This window comes from Parambassis ranga, chromosome 10 (assembly GCF_900634625.1).
Source record: "Parambassis ranga chromosome 10, fParRan2.1, whole genome shotgun sequence".
Taxonomy (NCBI): domain Eukaryota; kingdom Metazoa; phylum Chordata; class Actinopteri; family Ambassidae; genus Parambassis; species Parambassis ranga.
The window spans coordinates 7388051-7410148 of NC_041031.1; the positions used below are offsets into that span (position 1 = coordinate 7388051).

At 45.4% G+C, this 22098-nt stretch overlaps 1 protein-coding gene across 1 annotated transcript in view; it reads right to left on the reverse strand.

The window, feature by feature from the left end:
- The window catches only part of tenm2a (teneurin transmembrane protein 2a), a 140866-nt gene that overhangs the window by 94626 nt on the left and 24142 nt on the right, over nt 1-22098 (reverse strand). The gene's annotated exons all lie outside the window — the stretch shown is intronic.

Consider the following 22098-nt stretch of genomic DNA (forward strand, 5'->3'; position numbering starts at 1 on the left):
GTGGAAGGAGAGGAAAGAGGGTTGAGGTTAAAAGGAGAAGAGACAAGGCAGTGAAGCAGAGATGCGGAGTAGGAGGGAGGGAGGGAGGAAGGGCACAGGACACTGCGGCGATGAAGCCAGTAATATGTCAGATCTCACATGGACGCGCTCACATTCACATAATGTCCCTGAATAGGAGAAGAACAATGTCAAACAATGCATGAGGATGGCAGCCCTGGGCTCAGCATTTTTTTTTCAAACAAACTCCTGCCCAGCAACCAAAAATCAACCTCACATAATGTCAAATTATGAAAGAGCAGAAATCATTTTGTTTTTTCAATGAATTAAACTATAAATGATTTCGAGGACAAACAAAAATGCAAAGATCAAACTAGTTTGATAAAGCTGCCAAGATACAGTGATGTGCTCCTTCCTCCACACTCCAGCCACCAGCTCAGGTGGCAGGTTACCAGGTGAGTGAAGGTCTGCACACTGTCCAGCAGAGGGCAGACATCTTTGTCACATATCAAGCAAACAGCTGAGCTCATCCTGCTCATCATGTTTTTATAATATTAACATAATCCCACATTACTGGATGCATTAATCAACATTCAGCATGCATCCATATACATCACTTAAGTCACTTATCAGACATTATGCAGCCCTACATCATCAAAGCCGTTCATCATTTAAATATACATTTACAGATGGCTCAACATTACAAAGATAAATGATATTTCAACAAGTTCATGATGAGCTGGAACACTGATGTGCTTTTCTTTGATTCTATAACATACAGAATCAAAAGGGTAACAGATCTCGAAGAGGCAGAGAACAATAGACACTCATTCATACACACACTAAAGAGCAGGTATAAAACTGCTGCTCAGAAGAAAAGATATAGTGTCTGTGTGTTGTAATGAAGAAGGAGGAGGTGAGCAGTAAAGGAAGAACCCCAGAGCCACCTCTCCAGAGGACCACTGTCAGCCTCATTCTCTATTTCTTCATGTGACATTCTCAGGTGCCATCTATCTTCCTCAACCAGTCATATATACACAATGAACCACAGCAGCCCGGTGAGCACATACAGGCCTGATGTGTGCGAGCATGCACACATATGTATACAAAGATCAAGACTGGTGGTGCTGTCCATTAGCACATACACTTGCATATACAGGTGTTGAGACTAACAGGAGTGGGGGACCGTCGGAAGAAGGGGGAGGATGAAGAGGATGATGAGGAGGAGGGCAGGGTTTGAGGTTATGACTTCATCATATTAAAGTTGAGAGCGAGAGCCCAGCTAGAAACGGAGGTAACATAGGAGGAGACGCTGGATTTCTAGATGAGGTTCACGTCGATTTGTCATGATAAAAAAACCCATCTGAGACAGAAACAAATTGCTTTCTTGACAACACCTTGTAATACTCCATCATGCACACACGCACACCCTTCACATAAGGCCCTGTTCATATATACATGTACATACACACGCATGAACTCAAAGTGATACATTTTCTCATACTGGTTATTTATCAATGCCATTCAGCATCATTATACCTGGCATATCTGTATAACCATATATATATATATATATATATATATATATATATATATATATATATATATATATATATAGGGTGTATAAGTGGACTGCACACAAGCTCCTACTCAATGTGATTCACTACTGAGTCCATTCAACCTGCTGTAATTCAGCACAGGGTTACAAGAGGTTGCACAGAAAGGATGTAGCAGAAGAAGCAGAAGAAATGTGTTAGAGTGATGAGGATACTGAAAGGTCATGTAGCAAAGCTGAGAAAGGATCATGTATGATGAGATGGAGTAAAACCTCCATGAGCCTTTTATGCAGATTTACACTCCTTCTTTTATCTCGCTAGAAATTTGGATTAATATCAGATTAAAACTCAAACTAGGTAGTTTGAATAGCAAGCTGTCAATTTATACAATCCCAGCATTATTATTTCCATTTTTTGGTCTGCCTCCTCACTTCACAGTTCCTTTCTTCCCTCAGTGACATTTTCAGTTCTTTTCCTACTTTGCCTGTTACCATCCACCTACCTTCTCTTGTTTCTCCTCCTTCTACCTGCCTTTTGAACCGAAACATGGAGGGATAACAGGTGAAGGGGAGGGGAGAGGGACGAAGAGAGCGTAAAGCAGGAGGGAGGGAGAAGGTTCGCTATAAGGTGCCCCATGGGTTGAACATGGTCATTTGTCATGAGGCTGAAAGCTTAAGAAAAGACTAGTTAACCTTTACAGCTGATCCCCCTGAGGCAGAGGAAAAAACACAACCTAGCAAAACACCTCCAGGAGAAGGCGGACCCTATGCGCACACATATGCGCACACACATGCGGCATATTCTCCACACATCGACAGTAGTGAAACCGTTGTACGGGAAGCAGGAGGAGGTTACAATTTTTACAGCCGCCCCAGCCCCCCTCTCATTCTTCTCTTCTCTCCCCTGGCGTAAAGCCCTGCTGTCTCTATGGTCCTTTTCCTTCCTCCTTCATTCCCCCCATCCTTGTCATCCCCACACCCTGCCAGAGTAATTAATCACCTTGTGCTAATGAGCTATTAACTAATGACAGATTGACATGCCTCTGCCTGTGTGCGCATGTCTGGTGTGTGTGTGTGTGTGTGTCTACAGAAGCATGTGTGAGTGTCGCCAGAGCCACCCTCGGCACACTAATGTGATTAATAAGGTTAAGCTCTTATTAGGGAGGGAGCACAAGGAGTACACACACATGCACCAGTACACACAGGATCCAACAAGAATGCGTACCAATACAAAAAATAAAAAAATCTAATCTTTCATCCACATGGCAAAGAATGACTGGTGTCAGCCTGCTGTAAGACTGAGTAAAAATAAAACTAGGGCACAGAAAAAATAACATCAAATGTTTTACCTTCCACCATATATTCTCATTACCCTGAGGCTGACTATGCTATACACCATCACATCTCAGGATAAAAAAGAGGGAAGCATTCCAGTAATGCACTTCACCACAATTGAAGTGACGCCATGCTTTAAAACAAAAAAAAGAAGAAAAACGAATTCCTTTGTCAACATTTTCAGTCATTTTTCAACATTTCCACACTCATTTAGTTGCCGACTCATACAAGCCCACGAGAAGCCAACAGCACGCTGTGAGTTTCGCTTGCTGTTCCTGACAGAAAGTCTCCCCCGGCTCTTACTCCCCACCCACTAACTCACACACACACAGACCTCCTATCACTTCAGGACTGGTTCAGCACCATGGACAGCTACACAAAAGCTGCTGCTTTATGAACACATTTCAAGTGTCCTTAGAACAGCACCCATGTTTAGGCGCACAGCATCTTTGTATCCCATACTATTAGTCTATATGTACTAAGTTCTACCTACAGTAGAAGTCTGTACCTGGACTTGCTTTAATCAGATGTATTGGACTTTAAAGACTCCGCTCTCCAACTCTAAGCAAAACGTAGTTACAGCAAGATCATTTGATACTCAAGAGAATCCTTGCACTACATAATAGAGAGTCTAACCTAGCTGCATGCAAGTGCATACCTGCGACTGAGTGTGTTTATGCATGTACTGTACTGTTTGTGTATCTCTGACCTGACGGTGGGTCCCTCTGGAGAAGTTTTGGCACATACCGAGACTCATTTGCATTCTCACAGCTCTCTCATTTTTTTTCTGCAGCTTTAGCAGTGAACAGCTGCTTAATGGTCATAGCTCTTTAGAGACAGGACATTGGGAAGCACAAAAGGGGTTACCAGGGTTTCTGCACTGCCAAACGCACACATATACATGGCAACAGAGGCAACACACACACACACTGAGCACACACCAGGTAAAGCCTGGTTCAGCTATGGTTCCGAGAGTGTGATGTGACTATTTAGCAGATGTTTTTCTTCTTGAAAGTGACTTTGGAGGCTTTCCACACTGTTTAATTTAACTACAATGGAAAACAAAGCTCGGTGCACATGCGTTATATTGTAGCTGATGTGTGTAACAGAGAGAAATCCTTATCCTCAGTGCTGCAAAAACAATACCGTTGTTGCTTTAAAGGGTAGTGTCAGTGTGCATGTTAACAGTAAGCACCACACTGGTATAACTACACGTTCCAAGCAGTTGATAGTCGCATAATGCCGATTCTGTACACCACTAAAATCACTGAAATCTGGAATTTTCAGACAATGGATGAATGGACAGAGCAGTGGAGGGAGCAGAGGAGGTTTGTAAAACCTTATTTAAAAAGCAAAACGGGGGATTTTTTCCTTGAGTAAAGGAAGGTTGAGTGCTTTCTCTATTTTTTTTTAATCACACAAATTTAAACCCATGCACCACAGACACATTAACACACACACCCAAGCACAACTACATGAAATGGCCTTCATCTCCATGTTCATTTGAGATGCACACACACACAGATGGGTTGTGTTTCATGAGAAGCCAAAAGAAGGGATTTTGTGAAATAAAAGAGAAGCAGGAGAAGGTTATGGCCTCATAGCGGGAAGTGTGGAAAGCCACCATGGTTCCATAGTCTCCTCAGTGGGGAACATTGTGCCATGAAATTTACATGTCCAACATTATACAAACGTCCTCACATTGTCAAGAGCAAGGCAGTGTAGCACAAGAAGACATGGACATGGATTCATTTTGGTTTGTTGACCTAATAGATCAACATAAACAAAGAAACAAAAGAGAGAATTTGTTGAAATATATCTGATCTAATAATACAACAATAATATAACATTACATTTTTTGTAGTAATTATGGAAAACAATAATGAGTTTAGGAAGACATTTTGTCTGGTTTGAAGAGAATGCGTAATGACATCATTATGGGGAAACACAATTTCCTGTCAAAGAAGTTGTGAAGGTTACATCTGTGAGGATCTTTTAGAAATCCCAAAATGTATGTGTTAGATGAGGTCAAGTTATTTTGCTGGCAGTGTCAGTTTATTGTCAGCCTGCCAAAAACTGTGCTGGCATCATCAGCAGGTTTGTTGACCATCCATTCAAAGGTGATTAAACCATCAGAACCTCTTGACATACTGGGGGCATGTCAGGAAGTTCTGTTGGCAGGTCTGCACCACAAACTCCAACAAGTTGGTTCAGAAAATATTCACAGTTACTGCAACTTGAACACAACTTTTTCATGTTTGTTATAAATAATATGACAATGCCATTATTATTAATACCAGCTTGTTGTATGCTAAGGCTGATGTCCATGAAAAAGAGACAAATATCTTCTTCATGAGCTTAGCAAGGTTCTCAGCAACAAAAAAAATAGCAGTAGATGAATTTAAAAGATCATTAGACACATATAGTACTATGCAAAATATAAAGTTTTTATCTATTATCTGTGTTCTCATAGCAACTGAAGGTTATACATCCGGATTCATTGTAATGCACTGCAGAATGAGTTACATTACATATGTGCACAGAACTGCAAATGAAAATACAACATATCTGGATGATGGTGATGAGGACCCATGAGGGTTTGGAAGCTCCACATTTGACAAGCTGGAGGATAGAACAGCTCTATCATAGAGACAAATGACCTCCCAGCATCCCAAACATGGCAGGTCTGTAGAATAGCAGGTAACTGAAATCAGGTGTACATAGAACAAAGAAGGCAAAACACACGCAGGGGGGAAGTGAGAGCTAGATCAAACATAAGGATTGATGGAGTTGTAATTTTCTACTTTCTGCCCACTAAAGATGATGAATTCCCCCACCAGGATTTTAATCAAACACAAACAAAGAACACAGGTAGTAGTGCAACAAACCTGTCATGGGTAAGTAAACAACACAACACAAACAAATACAAAGCCTGTTTGTGTCATTGTATCATGTGAAAAAAAACAGACATACGTACAAAATCTGAGCTCAATTAAAAGTTTTCAAATCTGCCCATAAACAAACATTATAATAACAAAGAATGTGTGTTTATTTCAAGGAGACAAAGAGCTGACTTCAGACTTGAAAGTGTGTGTGTGTGTGTGTGTGTGTGTGTCTGCCCTACACCGGGTCTTTACAGGACAGACCACATGAGATTACAATGACAAACCAATCCAAGACCAGTCTCATGAAAAAAGTGAGCTAGTGATGGTGTGGTGCCCTCATAAATGGTTACAGTAAAACCCAATGATACTGAAATCAATCTATAGTATTTTGTTGGCTAACTCTGACCTAATAGAGAAAAAAAAATAAACAAGTGAAACAGAAAATAATAAATAATGCCCCCACAGGGGAAGAGAACTTCTCCTGGGTCTACCTCCTGTGTTACTGCATCCTCCACCATCACCTCCAACCTTCTCCTAATATTGACTTTTGTCTTTATGCTACCTGTTTGTATACAGGCACTGAATGTAATTCACAATCGAGAAGCTGTATTTGTGCTAATACACACTTTGATGTGAGACTGGATAGTATGAGGCATGTGTGTATTAATTCATTTTCAGTGGGATTCACTCACTACAACCAATAAATATGAACAACAAAATGTGCATAAAATAGAGAGGTGGTGAAAAGAGAGAAAAATGTGTGAGGGGGGAGGGTAAAAGAAAAACAAGTGGGTTTGGGGGTTTCTGTCATTATGATGGATAGATAAAGTGAGTAGGGGCTCCCAGAAGGAGAAGTATAAAAATAGGATAGCACTTCTCCCTTGACACCGCTCCTCTTTGCCCATTTATCGAATCACGAGACACCTCTTCCTCTTATTTCCACCTACTTCTCTCCTTTCACCTGTGACTCCTTTGCTCCTTGCTCTTCACCTCTGTACTACTTTCTAGCATTCATCTCGCCAGCATCCTTCCTTCCTCATCCTCTCTACCTACATCTAGCACAAACAGAAGACAAAACATCTCCATCCCACTGGGCTTCCTTTTCATTTTCAGCTGTAGATGCTTTACATTTTTTTTATTGATCCCAGATGACACACTAATACAATACAGTGACTTTTTCATGAAAACCCTATATTTACACACAGGGATTGCTTAGATACCCTTCTGGCCTTTTATCTCAGCTGCCTTGCACTGTTTTGTATTCATGCTGCTGTACAGATTCAGCACATTCAAACTAGTGGTCTATGAGGGATACTAATGGAAGTCGTTCAGAGCACCACTTATTGTCCTGTGTGTCTCAAATGCTCAACAAACCAAACAGCACTGAGACCACTACAACAAGAATAGAAACAATCCTCTACAGCTTCGCTCAAGTTTTTACCCAAGTCTCACTTCCATTCTTCTTCTGTCCTCCCCAATATCTATCACTTTCTCACTCATTAGCCACACCCCCTCCTTTGCCATCCCTTCATTCCTCTTCCTCTCTCTCTCTGAAGAGGAAAAACAAACAGCTGTCAGGGTCAGGCTTGCAGATGAATTCCAAACGACTTTGAAGGGCAGAGGGGCCGACCAACTTTCTCTAGAGGAGAGGCCGCTTACAAACACGCATGGATGTGCATGAAATCAACACCACGAACAGCATAGAATAAACCCACTCCTCAACCTCAACACATATATTGACACACACACACACAAGAACCAACAGTCATTCTTTGAATCAATACTAGATCTTAACTCAGCCTACTGTCAAGGTGAAGGCAGCTGTGGGTGGTTACACACACACACACAATCCACGTGTGTGAGAACAGGTGTCTTAGAGCTTTCTCCCATGTGATGACAAGAACGTTGTAAATCTCAGCGTTGTGTACAGGTATGCTCACTCTCTTTCATTCTGATTTATTTCAGAAGTCCTCCTCCAAACTTTCCAAAGACACAAGAAGTCAATTTCTCCTCCGCTGACTTGCCACCCATGGCTCTATTTGCAGCTCTCGCTGGGTCAAGATGAGTCGATGAATCATTTTTCATCTTATCAATCATACCTACTCTGGATCTCTCCATCTTGTCTTTTGAGTCCACTCTCTATCACTGTCTGTTACCATTCATCCATCATGAATAAGAGAGACTTTTAAATTATTCAGTGAAGCTAAGCAAAGGTTTAATCAAGACATTTATATCAGTCTTAATTCTGTTTTTCCCACAGATGGGGTCTTCTGAATAGTCAGAAGGGTCTTAGGTCTTGGAGCTTACGTTTCTTTCTTCATCTACAGGATGATACTGTATGTTGTTGTCTTTAGCCCTGAGTCTGATTGAGTCGCTATGTTAAAATGCTCAATACAACAAAAGACTGAGTCAGAGATATTTACAATTAAAGCCAGTTTCTGTATTAGGAGTTAATCAGAGCCAGATACCGATGGCAACACCAGATCCACCAAACCAGAAAGACCTTCTTTACATAGTGGAATGTCTTTCTTAAAGACGATTTTATTTGGCATTTGTCTGTGGCTGTACAGAGGCTCTTTGTGCTTGGATTTGATGGTAAAGTGGAAAAAAATATTTGAATAATTTTCAAGCCACATGTGTAACCTGTTCTTCTGTCTCACAGAGAAGGTTTCAACAGCGGCTGACGAAATTTAATTCAAGACTTTTTCGTGCCTGGGTATATGTCAGTGTGTACGTGCCTGCTCATGTGTGTGTTAGTCCTTCCAAGTCTTTGAGTTTTGGCAGCAAGATCAGAGAAAATGTGTGTTGTTGTGTTTGTGTGTGCGTGCATGATGAGGATGTGTGTGTGTGTGTGTCTGTGTGACAGAGAGAGCGAGTAGGCATGAAAGTGAGATTCTGCTCTGAGACGTTTGATGTCGAAGAACAGCGTCTGGTGTCTGTCTGCCAACTGCCAACCCTCTATCACCGTCCCAACACATGGCCTCCGCAAAGTGTGTGCATGTGTACTTTTCCGAGTGTGTGTCTAAGTGGCCTGATTAGGCAGAGACTTGGCTATGTGACACTGCTACAGAGGTAGTTAGACTCATAACGTGCACCTCACTGTGTTATAGTGTTAATGTGTGGGCCTAAGAATGAAAAATAGGATTTTGTTTGGAATCACATGACAGAGAAAAGGGGAAGGATGAGGGAAAGAGGTGAAGTGTGTGTGTGTGTGCGTGTGTGTGTGTGTGTGGGCGTATTGGAAAGGGTGAGTAATCTCTCACTTTCATACCTCTCATCCCACACCAGCAATCTTTGGATGGGTCCTTAACATACAGAGTCAAGTACACTTAGGGCTAATTGTTAACTGATGTATGTGTGTCTGTGTGTGCATGTATGTGAGCCTGTGTGTGTGTGTGTTCATGCATGTACAACTTAGTTGAGCCAAAAACCACTTCAGCATAGCTGATATTACAAACACACTGTTTGCGCCTCAACTCTATGTAAGTAAGCTAAATGAGCTGAAAACAAATGCAAGAAAAACACAAAACTGAAAAAGCAAATAAAAGATGCTGCTTTCTATATTTGGCCTCAAAAGGCCAAGTGATGCTTTTATGATGATTTTTAGTTTGGTGGAGAAAAAAAAAGGAAAGGATCCAGCAGATGTGTGATGAACAGAGGTTGAGGAACAAAGGGATGAAAGTGATTCGTAGACGAAAGGCAAAAATGAGATCTGTAAAGCTCTTGTCTTTTACTCACGCTCACAGACACGTATGCCTACGCAAACGTACGCACATACAAACAAAATAAAAACAATGACTGAGACACTAATATAAGCACAAAAAAAAACCTATTGGCAAAGCATAACGGCTGTAAGATCAGGTGAATCTACTGAGCAAAGATTTTTCTTTTGCACACTTCCTGACATTTTCTCTCTGATAGGGCCAGATTTATCTTTTTCTGCCTCCTCACAGCTCACAAGAACTCACACAAACAAGCACACTGTGAGAATGAATAGTTGAAGACCAACAGAGAGCGAGTTATTTTGGAGAAGAAAAAAAGAGAATATTATATGATTTAAAAAAAAAAGAAAAAGAAGGAAAATAAAGCAGCGCAGTGGTGGAATCGTCCTGCAGACAAATAATTGTTACTACTTGAGTGATCCGATCTCCTCAGGTCGACGGCATTGATGAGGAAAAAAAGAAAATGAGGAAGAAAAAAGGGGCAGAGAGGGGGCCTGGAATCAAAAGTAAGTAAAATCAATACAAAAGCTTGTGACAGGATACAAAAAGACTTTATGCTGAATAGATAAAGACGTGTTGTGAGAAAATATCCCCACTGTTTTGTGCTGTCTGTGTAATATAGGTACTTGTTTCACTTATAATGTCATGTCTCTCTCGTCTTTAAATAGAAATAGAGAGGCAATAGCGGTCCACCGATCTGCAATTAGTCAATTCATTTTTAATAGGTTCAGAGGGCTGGGTTGCATTAATTAAACCCAGAGGTGACTGAAGCATACTAATATTGATCTGGATGGATGATTCTTATGTAGTCCATTACTGAGGTGTACAGTGAGAACACAATGTGTTCGACATGTTAGAATCTGATGTCATCTGTAGATCTTCAAGACCTTCAGACGAGCATGGATTTAACCAACAGCTTATGGTATCCTCTCTTCCAACCACTGCCATTCAGCAAGGCTGAAGGTCCACATAGAAAGCTGAGATCATGCCAACATGTAGACATCTGATGTAGAAACAAGCCAAAAAACGATGAAGAACTGAACTGGTAGCAGCCATTTACTAGAAAATTTAAAGGCAAAGCAGCTTTGTTTGTGGATGCAGTTTTCTGGGAGGATATGTTTCTTAAAACTGGTTCTTATTGCAGGTGGTTGTGTTTCTTTTACACATCTGCAGGATACTGTGTTTTAGGTTACACTGATGCATTAATATAAATATGGCTTGAATGGCCATGCAACTGATCTCAATGAGCAACATTAAATGCATGTACTTGTATGCATTGTTATTGATTACAGTGACTTGCTGCTGTCTGCCTTACAATAGATGGTTATGACTTTGCAAAGCAGCCCTAGAGACTAAGGCTGGGGTAGTCCAGGCTGACCCATTGATTATGTAGAAAGGTGACCGGGCTGCACTATTGATTGCAACTAGTGGGACAGACATCACTGCATAAAAGCTCCTTTAGTTTGATAAGAGAAAAAGACTAAACAACTCTTAACGGTCAAACAGCTGACTCCAAGAGTCATATTTCTGTGTTTTTCCCAGGCTTACGTCTGACTGTCTGTAAAATTGATACTTGGCTTAGCTGTGCAAAGGGTTCAGAAAGGGAGATATCTGTCTGATGATTAGCCAGCTTGGAGTATTAAGTGGCAAAACAAAGAGGACTTGCACAATCAGAGGTTAGAGACTCTAATATAGATTTATTCATCTATTCTCCTTCCTCCCATTTGACTTCCTGCAAAACAAAGCCAACCTATTAAAGCAAGTATTGAGCAGTGAAGAAACGGTTTTAACAGAAATATTGACATGAGTGCTGCTGCATTTTTTTTTCTGCTGAACAGTGTGGTTTTAATCTGGGTCTGGGCACAGTGGTTAGGCTTATGAATGCACACTACTGCAATGAAACAAATACCTCACATGAGATGATATGGGTTAAAACAGAGCAATTCGAAACCAGCCAGTGTTACAGTATGCGATTGACCACAGAGCCGGTGGTAGATAAAACAGGGCTTGTTCACTAATACCACTTTGGTGGCAAATTTATATATGGCACTTTATATTAAAGAAATTCTACATTAATATTCTGTCGACAATCAAGATGTATCTTTTAGTGGTGCAATAACATACCTGTGTTCGCACTTTACTGCATATATAAACAGCCATAAACAGTGATAATCAATAGCCTGTGCTGATAAAAAGCTACCTGTGTGAAAATGTTCTGTATGTTTAGTATCCGGTACACCCTCACTCTTTCTCTTTGTTTCACACACAAACAAACATTAGCCAGCAGAGACTCGAGAGGTAACGCCATGCCATGCCTCGCCATGCTGTGTGCTGCCCCGCGGCGCTGTGCTCCATTCGGTGAGACAGCATGAAGCACAAATCAATATGGATTAAAACTCTGTAAGGAGCTATCTCCTGACTCACTGCATATAGAAGGTAAAGGCATGCATTTAATATGCTGGATTGCAGATTTTCCCCCTGTTAAATCACAGGAAAAAAGTGAAGTGTGGGAGATAAAGTAGCTCTGGACTGAGGGCCATCCTGACACAGAAGATTAACGCCTGTGCAGCGTCCACATCATGCCACCTGTGGGGCATATCCATCAAGCTGCTTAGGGCGCTGCGTGGTGGGGGGCTGGAATCAGCACCTCATTCCACCTGCCACACCTAGACAGACTGTCTCACATACGGGGACACACACTCATACACACACAGACACAGTGACAGCCCTGGCAGTAGGCCTCTACCCCCACAGCAGTGGTGGGCTACCCACAGTGCACTGCAGGACACCCCAGATTATCCCGGTGCTTGCAGACAGTCACAGAATGTTAATCCTCAACCATCTCTTCTGTTAAATCTGGATCTAACTCTCAAATGCTCCTCCTTCTTAGCTTCCCTCTTTCTTTATCCATCACTCTCCATCCTCTGTCACAATCCACTAGAATCTCCCTGATGTTCCCCGCACCGGCCTCTTTTAATCATCTGTTTTTAACTCCATCCTCTCCTCCCCTAAAATCTCCTGATCCCGGATTCCTACTCGAAAGCGACAAGGCCTCATCCCTGCACTCTCTCTTATCCTTTCTCTGCGCTCCCAGCCCAGCCCTCGCTATCAGCCCCACATTGATCTTCTCATCCCCACGAACACAAAACACCAATCAGCCTGTCATAATCACTCTGCTGGAGGAGGAAGTGCTGAACGCCAAGCACAGCTGCTGAAGTAGAGACAGTAGAAAAGTGCAGCAAAGGGTAGCAGAGTTTTTTTTTTGGCAGAACATTTGCATGGATGTGTGTTCTATTTTTAAAAACATATTTATTAACTACGCTGTTGATTCCGTTCAGTTAATGATGATACTGATTCTCATTTCTTTTTTTTATTTGTATCCTGCAACAATAAAGTGACAGCTGCTGGAATGGTTCATTCTAAAAATTACAGAAAAACAACCTCTGAATGATATCTGGGCTCCCACAGCTTCCCTTCTCTATTCACTCTGATTTTCTCTCATAAAAATTGCCCTCTACAGCTTGTACTTTTTTTTTTTTAACTACTCGTCCCACAGGATTTTTTTCATCAGGACACTATGTCTGCTAACTTCCAAACTATAAATGCAGTTTATGATCTGTCAGCAGTCCCCAGACTGTTATCCCCGTCATGGTGTGTTTTGTTGCCATGCAAAACACATGGATTACAAACTTTATGTGTTCACATACCTCAGCATCTTTCCACCACAGGTGATCTGCCAGATCCAATAAAAGTGGAGCTGAAATGCATTGAGACCTTATAAAACACTGTAAAACTGGAACTTTTAACCACAAAGTTCAATGTCAGATGAGTCATTCTGTACTTTTTGATGCTATTGGTAAGATTTTCTGATTCAGTCTAGTGTAATTGTCTAAGAAAATACAGGTAAGATATTAGCATGATATTAATTTGAATTGACATTTTATTAGCAACTATGCAGACATCAGGCAGAAATAGCACATGCCTCGCTAAAGAAAAAAGTGAATTAATTTAAATTGTGTTCAATTATATCACTTTCAAAAAAATATCTCCAAGGATTAATAAGATTGCACCTTAATCTGCTTTTATCATGTAAGGTATGGAACTTGAGGACCTTTTTATTTTGTAATCATATCACACCAGAGCTCTGACATTTATTTTTATAATTTGTTTTATTGATGTATTTTTCTCTTACAAGCTCAGTTTACTGTGAAACTATTTAAAAGACAAAACAGATACATGGTAGAGTGACCTCTAATTTTTTTGTTCCTTTTGCAGATTCTTTTATAAATGGTTACTGTATAAAAATGCTGTGTTGCAGATGTTTTGTTTTCTTACTGACAAGCTGTTGGCAACTAAAGTATCTGTGGGTCGTACCAGTTTCCATGCATTTTATATCAGCAGGCAGCCGATGCCACCCTATTTTTAAAACAACACTAAAGGCCCCATTTCACTGTGTGATTCTGAGCTGCCTAAGAAGTCAGTTCACAGTTGTGGTAAAATCTATACTTGTCAGTCCAGCATGGTGGTCCCAGATCGCACTGTGAGACAGGCTCCGATTTGGAGCTTTGGCAACCGACGCGAGCCTGAAGCAAAACTCAACCGAGTCAAAAAATTTCGGATTAAATTCTCACAGTGTGACTGCTGCTTCAGCCCACGTCTGTAAAACAAACCATCAGTCTATGACATGATGCAGAAAATGTTCTATGTGCCATTTTTAATAGAGTCTAATATATATTTCATGTTTTCCAAAGAGACAGTTTCGAGTTTCTGAAGCTACAAAGCCAGCACATGGCAGCAGTAAATCTTTAAATTAAGAACTCTAACACAAATGCCGCTGGTATATTTAGGTTCAATACTCACTGACAAACAATTTCATGTAACTGACAGAATAGTCCTAGTGTCATGACCTGGTGTTTATTTATGGTTTTGTTTTCCTTGTTTTGGGTTTTTAGTTTAATCTGTGTTTAGTTGTTGTTATTTTCCTGTAGTTCTGGTGTTTTGTTTCCTTGGGTTTGTGTTTTGTGTTTCTAGTTGTCTAGTCTTGTTTTGTGTTTCTAGTTGTCTAGTTGTCTAGTCTTGTTTTGTGTTTCTAGTTGTCTAGTTGTCTAGTCTTGTTTTGTGTTTCTAGTTGTCTAGTTGTCTAGTCTTGTTTTGTGTTTCTAGTTGTCTAGTCTTGTTTTGTGTTTCTAGTTGTCTAGTCTTGTTTTGTGTTTCTAGTTGTCTAGTCTTGTTTTGTGTTCCCTGTTTTACTTTGGTAGTCCTGTCCTCCCTGTGTATTGTCTTGAGTTTTGCTTCCTGTGTTTTCCCTCCTGGTTGATTACCAGCCCTGCCCTCATGTGTGTCACCTGTGCCTCGTTGTCTTCCCTGGTCCCCTTGTATATAGTCTGTGTCTTCCCCTTTGTCCTTGCTAGTTCGTCTCGTCTGTGTGGGCTTTGTATCTATGTCTACGTCTCGTCCATGCCATGCCATGCCATGCTATGCTATGCTTCAGGTAGTTTCTTTGTTTGATGTTTTGTTTTTGTTTGCCACGCAAGGTCTGATTTTTGGTTAGGTTATTTTGGACTCTCCTTTTGACCACGTAGTGTGATTTTTAGTTTTGTATTGTTTTGCCCTCCTGGCTTTAAATAAAAGACTTTTTTTGGATTTGAACCGCTCTGCGTCCTGCAACTGTGTCCTCACCTCATCCACAAACCCTGACAGTACGAACTAGCCACTATGGACACAGCAGGCACAGAAGCAGTTAAATCGGCTGCCTTTAGCCGCGGCCCAGAGTTCGCCCCGTACGAGCTGGTGATACTCTGGAGCCAGGCCAACCAGCTGAGGAGGAAGCTTCAGGCTGAGCTCGACCTGGTGGATCTCCTGCCTTCACCTCCCGCGGACAGGAGGGAGGTGAGGCGGTTGGTGGACCGCAGGATTTTGCTTCTCCAGCAGCTGGGGGCGTTGTGGAACCTAAAGGAGCAACTCAGAGCCCAGATGGACTTAGCTCTGAGCGCTAACCCGTGGCTCCACCTCCATTATGCCAGGGCGTTCGAGGACATGGGGGAGTTCCGTGCTCCTGTGGCCCCCATGCTGCCCCCCTGGTTTCCCCGTTCAGTCCTCGACCCAGCCCCAACTCCTGAGGGCGGGCTCCAGATGACGTCATCCCTTCCGGTGCCGCCAGAGGGCGGGCTCCAGATGACGTCATCCCTTCCGGTGCCGCCAGAGGGCGGGCTCCAGATGACGCCATCCCTTCCGGTGCCGCCCAGGGGCGGGCTCCAGATGTCGTCATCGCTTTCGGTGCCGCCCAGGGGCGGGCTCCAGATGTCGTCATCCCTTCCGGTGCCGCCAGAGGGCGGGCTCCAGATGTCGTCATCCCTTCCGGTGCCGCCAGAGGGCGGGCTCCAGATGTCGTCATCCCTTCCGGTGCCGCCAGAGGGCGGGCTCCAGATGTCGTCATCCCTTCCGGGGCCGCCCAGGGGCGGGCTCCAGATGACGCCATCCCTTCCGGGGCCGCCAGAGGGCGGGCTCCAGATGACGCCATCCCTTCCGGGGCCGCCAGAGGGCGGGCTCCAGATGACGCCATCCCTTCCGGGGCCGCCAGAGGGCGGGCTCCAGATGACGCCATCCCTTCCGGGGCCGCCAGAGGGCGGGCTCCAGATGACGCCATCCCTTCCGGGGCCGCCAAGGGGCGGGCTCCAGATGACGCCATCCCTTCCGGGGCCGCCCAGGGGCGGGCTCCAGACGACGCCATCGCTCCCCCCGCCTCGGCCAGAGGGCGGGCTCCAGACGGCGTCGCTCCTCCCGTCTCGGCCAGAGGGCGGGCTCCAGACGGCGTCGCTCCTCCCGTCTCGGCCAGAGGGCGGGCTCCAGACGGCGTCGCTCTTCCCGTCTCGGCCAGAGGGCGGGCTCCAGACGGCGTCGCTTCTCCCGTCTCGGCCAGAGGGCGGGCTCCAGACGGCGTCGCTCTTCCCGTCTCGGCCAGAGGGCGGGCTCCAGACGGCGTCGCTTCTCCCGTCTCGGCCAGAGGGCGGGCTCCAGACGGCGTCGCTCTTCCCGTCTCGGCCAGAGGGCGGGCTCCAGATGGCGTCGCTCCCCCCGCCTCGGCCAGAGGGCGGGCTCCAGACGACGTCATCGCTCCCCCCGCCTCGGCCAGAGGGCGGGCTCCAGACGACGTCGCTCCCCCCGCCTCGGCCAGAGGGCGGGCTCCAGACGATGCCACCTACCCCAGAGACCTCCAGTGCCCCCCGCAGAGGACTTCCTGCCAAGACAGGGGTGGCAGAGACGCTGGAGGTCACCTGTCTGGATGCTGGGGGTACATCCAGCCTTGACCCTGGAGGGTCATCAGATCTGGGTCCACGCCCTGACCCAGAAGGACTCTCAGCCCCAGCGACTGGTCCAGTCACTGGGGAACCCCCAACTCTGGCTTCCAGCCTTGACCCTGGAGGGTCATCAGATCTGGGTCCACGCCCTGACCCAGAAGGACTCTCAGCCCCAGCGACTGGTCCAGTCACTGGGAAACCCCCAACTCTGGTTTCCTGTCGGGACCCTGGAGGGCCCCCTGCTCTGGTTTCCTGTCGGGACCCTGGAGGGCCCCCTGCTCTGGTTTCCTGTCGGGACCCTGGAGGGCCCCCTGCTCTGGTTTCCTGTCGGGACCCTGGAGGGCCCCCTGCTCTGGTTTCCTGTCGGGACCCTGGAGGGCCCCCTGCTCTGGTTTCCTGTCGGGACCCTGGAGGGTCCCCTGCTTCGTCCTCGTCTCTGGTTTCCTGTCGGGACCCTGGAGGGTCCCCCGCTTCGTCCTCGTCTCTGGCTACCTGTCGGGACCCTGGAGGGTCCCCCGCTCTGGTTTCGTCTCTGGCTTCCTGTCGGGACCCTGGAGGGTCCCCCGCTCTGGTTTCGTCTCTGGCTTCCTGTCGGGACCCTGGAGGGTCTTCTGCTTCGTCTTCGGCTCTGGCTTCCTGTCTGGACCCTGGAGGGTCTTCTGCTTCGTCTTCGGCTCTGGCTTCCTGTCTGGACCCTGGAGGGTCTTCTGTTTCGTCCTCGGCTCTGGCTTCCTGTCTGGACCCTGGAGGGTCTTCTGCGTCGTCTTCGGCACTGGTGTTCTGCCCGGACTCTGGAGGGTCCGCTGCCTCGTCTTCGCTGGTGTTCTGCCCGGACCCTGGAGGGTCCGCGGCCTCGTCCTCGCTGGTGTTCTGCCCGGACCCTGGAGGGTCCGCGGCCTCGTCCTCGCTGGTGTTCTGCCCGGACCCTGGAGGGTCCGCTGCCTCGTCTTCGCTGGTGTTCTGCCCGGACCCCGGAGGGTCCGCGGCCTCGTCCTCGCTGGTGTTCTGCCCGGACCCCGGAGGGTCCGCTGCCTCGTCCTCGCTGGTGTTCTGCCTGGACCCCGGAGGGTCCGCAGCCTCGTCATCGCTGGTGGTCTTCCGCCCGGACCCCGGAGGGTCCGCGTCTCCATCGCTGGTGGTCTTCCGCCCGGACCCCGGAGGGTCCGCGTCTCCATCGCTGGTGGTCTTCCGCCCGGACCCCGGAGGGTCCGCGTCTCCATCGCTGGACCCCGGAGGGTCCGCGTCTCCATCGCTGGTGGTCTTCCGCCCGGACCCCGGAGGGCCCGCGTCTCCATCGCTGGTGGTCTTCCGCCCGGACCCCGGAGGGCCCTCAGCCATGTCCATGCTGTGCTTCCGCCCGGACCCCGGAGGGCCCTCAGCCATGTCCATGCTGTGCTTCCGCCCGGACCCCGGAGGGTCCTCAGCCATGTCCATGCTGTGCTTCCGCCCGGACCCCGGAGGGTCCTCAGCCATGTCCATGCTGTGCTTCCGCCCGGACCCCGGAGGGTCCTCAGCCATGTCCATGCTGTGCTTCCGCCCGGACCCCGGAGGGTCCTCAGCCATGTCCATGCTGTGCTTCCGCCCGGACCCCGGAGGGTCCTCAGCCATGTCCATGCTGTGCTTCCGCCCGGACCCCGGAGGGTCCTCAGCCATGTCCATGCTGTGCTTCCGCCCGGACCCCGGAGGGTCCTCAGCCATGTCCATGCTGTGCTTCCGCCCGGACCCCGGAGGGTCCTCACCCCTGTCCATGCTGGGCTTTCGCCCGGACCCTGGAGGGTCCCTGTCCCCTCCATTTCTGACTCTGCCCCCCAAGCACCCCAGACTCTCGTTTTACGGGACCTTTGTCTCCGTTGCCCCTGTTGGCCCATGGCCGGGGCCTTCATGAACTCTGGGACTTTGAGTTATTTTGATTCATTTCTGAGACCTTGAACTCTAGCTCCCTGTGTTTTTATTTGGACCCTTGTTTTGTGTTTTTAGGAACGTCTGGGAGCCGTTCCTTGAAGGGGGGGTTCTGTCATGACCTGGTGTTTATTTATGGTTTTGTTTTCCTTGTTTTGGGTTTTTAGTTTAATCTGTGTTTAGTTGTTGTTATTTTCCTGTAGTTCTGGTGTTTTGTTTCCTTGGGTTTGTGTTTTGTGTTTCTAGTTGTCTAGTCTTGTTTTGTGTTTCTAGTTGTCTAGTCTTGTTTTGTGTTTCTAGTTGTCTAGTTGTCTAGTCTTGTTTTGTGTTTCTAGTTGTCTAGTTGTCTAGTCTTGTTTTGTGTTTCTAGTTGTCTAGTTGTCTAGTCTTGTTTTGTGTTTCTAGTTGTCCAGTTGTCTAGTCTTGTTTTGTGTTTCTAGTTGTCTAGTTGTCTAGTCTTGTTTTGTGTTTCTAGTTGTCTAGTCTTGTTTTGTGTTCCCTGTTTTACTTTGGTAGTCCTGTCCTCCCTGTGTATTGTCTTGAGTTTTGCTTCCTGTGTTTTCCCTCCTGGTTGATTACCAGCCCTGCCCTCATGTGTGTCACCTGTGCCTCGTTGTCTTCCCTGGTCCCCTTGTATATAGTCTGTGTCTTCCCCTTTGTCCTTGCTAGTTCGTCTCGTCTGTGTGGGCTTTGTATCTATGTCTACGTCTCGTCCATGCCATGCCATGCCATGCTATGCTATGCTTCAGGTAGTTTCTTTGTTTGATGTTTTGTTTTTGTTTTCCACGCAAGGTGTGATTTTTGGTTAGGTTATTTTGGACTCTCCTTTTGACCACGTAGTGTGATTTTTAGTTTTGTATTGTTTTGCCCTCCTGGCTTTAAATAAAAGACTTTTTTTGGATTTGAACCGCTCTGCGTCCTGCAACTGTGTCCTCACCTCATCCACAAACCCTGACACCTAGTTTGTGTCTCTAGACACAAACAAAACCAATGAACCTATCAAAACGGTGCTTGTAGATATCTGTCCTCTTTTATATTGGTCCAGTGGGGTTTGTCCCAAACGTTTAATATTAACTAAATACAGTAGCCTTTGGCTCCAGTGTGATGCCACCTGGGATTAAACTGGGTCTAACTGACAATTATAACAAGGCTAAATAAACATAAACAGGGCATGCATGGTGGTCAGATAAGGCTACAAGCAGCCAGAAAACAAGTAACACATTATTTTTAGACAGTTTAATCTGCCCACGCTGCTTACTGCTGCTTTAACTGACCAAATGAATTCCAACCAGTGAGGCTACCTGTGTCTGCTACATACACAAAGAAGCTATTTTTACTTATCGAACGCGGTGTATGTAGGTGAACAATATGGTGACATTTCAAGGTAGAATGCAAAACCTTGAGTCTACATAGAAATGCGCTGACCATGACACTGAGTGTTTACAGGTGAGCGTTCCATTTAAACTGAGCACCAAATGCTGTTGCCAATATGTCTGTTTAAAAGATTAATGATGGTGTAGGCTGTTGTCCTCTGCAGTCACAGGTAGGGTTGTATATCATTTACTGGACATCTGACATCTGTGTGAATGATTGAGGTAGTGGACAGTTTATTGTTAAATCACATTTTGTGCTATGGTAAAGGCAAGCGTACACAGATGTCTGGTTACTGCATAATAAACTATATATTTAAGCCACAATATTAAAGCAACTGATTTGTGAAGGCAATAACAAATATTTGTCTTGTTACCATGGCACCAACTGTGAAGCATATTAGGCAGCAAGTGAACAGTCTCAGTTCTGAAGTTGAATCTCTTGAGAGTGAAGTGAAGATCTGATATAAGAGTCTTGTATGGTGTTTGTAGTGATCAGTGATAGTATCAATAAAGGCAAACAAATCCTCATCTACAAACACACCATAATCAGTGGTCTGATGAATTATACTTTCTTTTACATTGTGTAGATGGCCAGGTATATGTATGCGTGCGTCTCTGTGTGTGTTTGTGCGTGTGTGTCATTTACATGCAGAGGAGAGGGCAAACCAAAGGAGACATTATAAAAAGTGTCAGGGCTGCTACATAAACATCTACTATCTAAACCTTTTTTTGCAGACTACATGAACCCCCTCATTACGTAGCCTGGACCGAATGTCTTACATCATTGATTAGAAACTCAACAGAAACACTGTGGAAGCATATGGTGTCAGTCAGGGCAGTTTGTTAGAAACATTCGGTTCGTGCAACTGTCAACTTTTGTCCACTGACAGCTCTCTGTCAGGCCATTAGTCTCAAGTAAAACATCTTCTTCTTCTTTCTTTTGGCTGTTCCTGTCAGGGGTCGCCACAGCAAACCATCTGTTTCCACCTGCTATCCTCAGCATCCTCTGCTCTCACACCAACTAACTTCATGTCCTCTTTTAGCACATCCATATGTTTTCTCTTTGGCCTTCCTCTTCACCTCTCGCCTGACAGCTCCATTTCCACCATCCTTTTACCACTATGACCACTATCCCTCCTCTGCACATGTCCAAACCATCTCAATCTGGCCTCTCTGACACTCTGACAGATATGCTCGGCCCTAATCCTGTCCATCCTCATCCCCTCCTCAAAATCTTCATCCCTGCTACTTCCAGCTCGGCCTCTTGTCCTTTCCTCACTGCTACAGTCTCTAAAACCTACAGCATAGCTGGCCTCACTACTGTCTTGTACACCTTTCCTTTGTTTCTTGCAGACGCTCTTCTGTCACTTTTCTCCACCCACTCCAACCCACCTGCTCTCGCCCCTTACCTCTTGTCCACACTCCCCGTCGCACTGGACTGTTCAACCCAAGTACTTAAACTCCTACTTGGCCTCAACCTCTTGTAACCTCACAGTTCCAAGTCCCTCCTTTTCATTCACACACGTTTTCTGTCTTATTTCAACTGACCTTCCAGAGAAACTCTGGTGTTCCTCCACCAGCTCTCACTACAGTTAAAAGGTGCTTCAAGTGAAACAGGTTCCCTGTAATTGAATAATGGTTTTATCTTGACATTAAATCTAATATAGAAAAGATGCCAGAATAAAGGTTATGTTGCCTTTCTTTATCATTGTGTACTGTGTGAGCTATAGTATATGTAATATACTGTATTTCAAGACTTTAATTTCCGAGAAAGCCACACTATTTACACAGCAGTACTTTTCTAAACTGCTCCCACAGCCGGAACGTAATAAAATAAGGCAGGGTGGGACATTATTGTCATTAAAATCAGCTGTGAAAACTTTGCACCTTTTAACTTGTTTAATTCAACCAGAAGAGCAGAATTTCATTTAAAAGTGTCAGAGGGTTTAATCGTTCATTTGCTTAAAGGTCAGAAGAAATCCTTCGGTGTTCTAGCTTTTATCTGCTTTATTTTCTACTGTACGTAGGTATGTA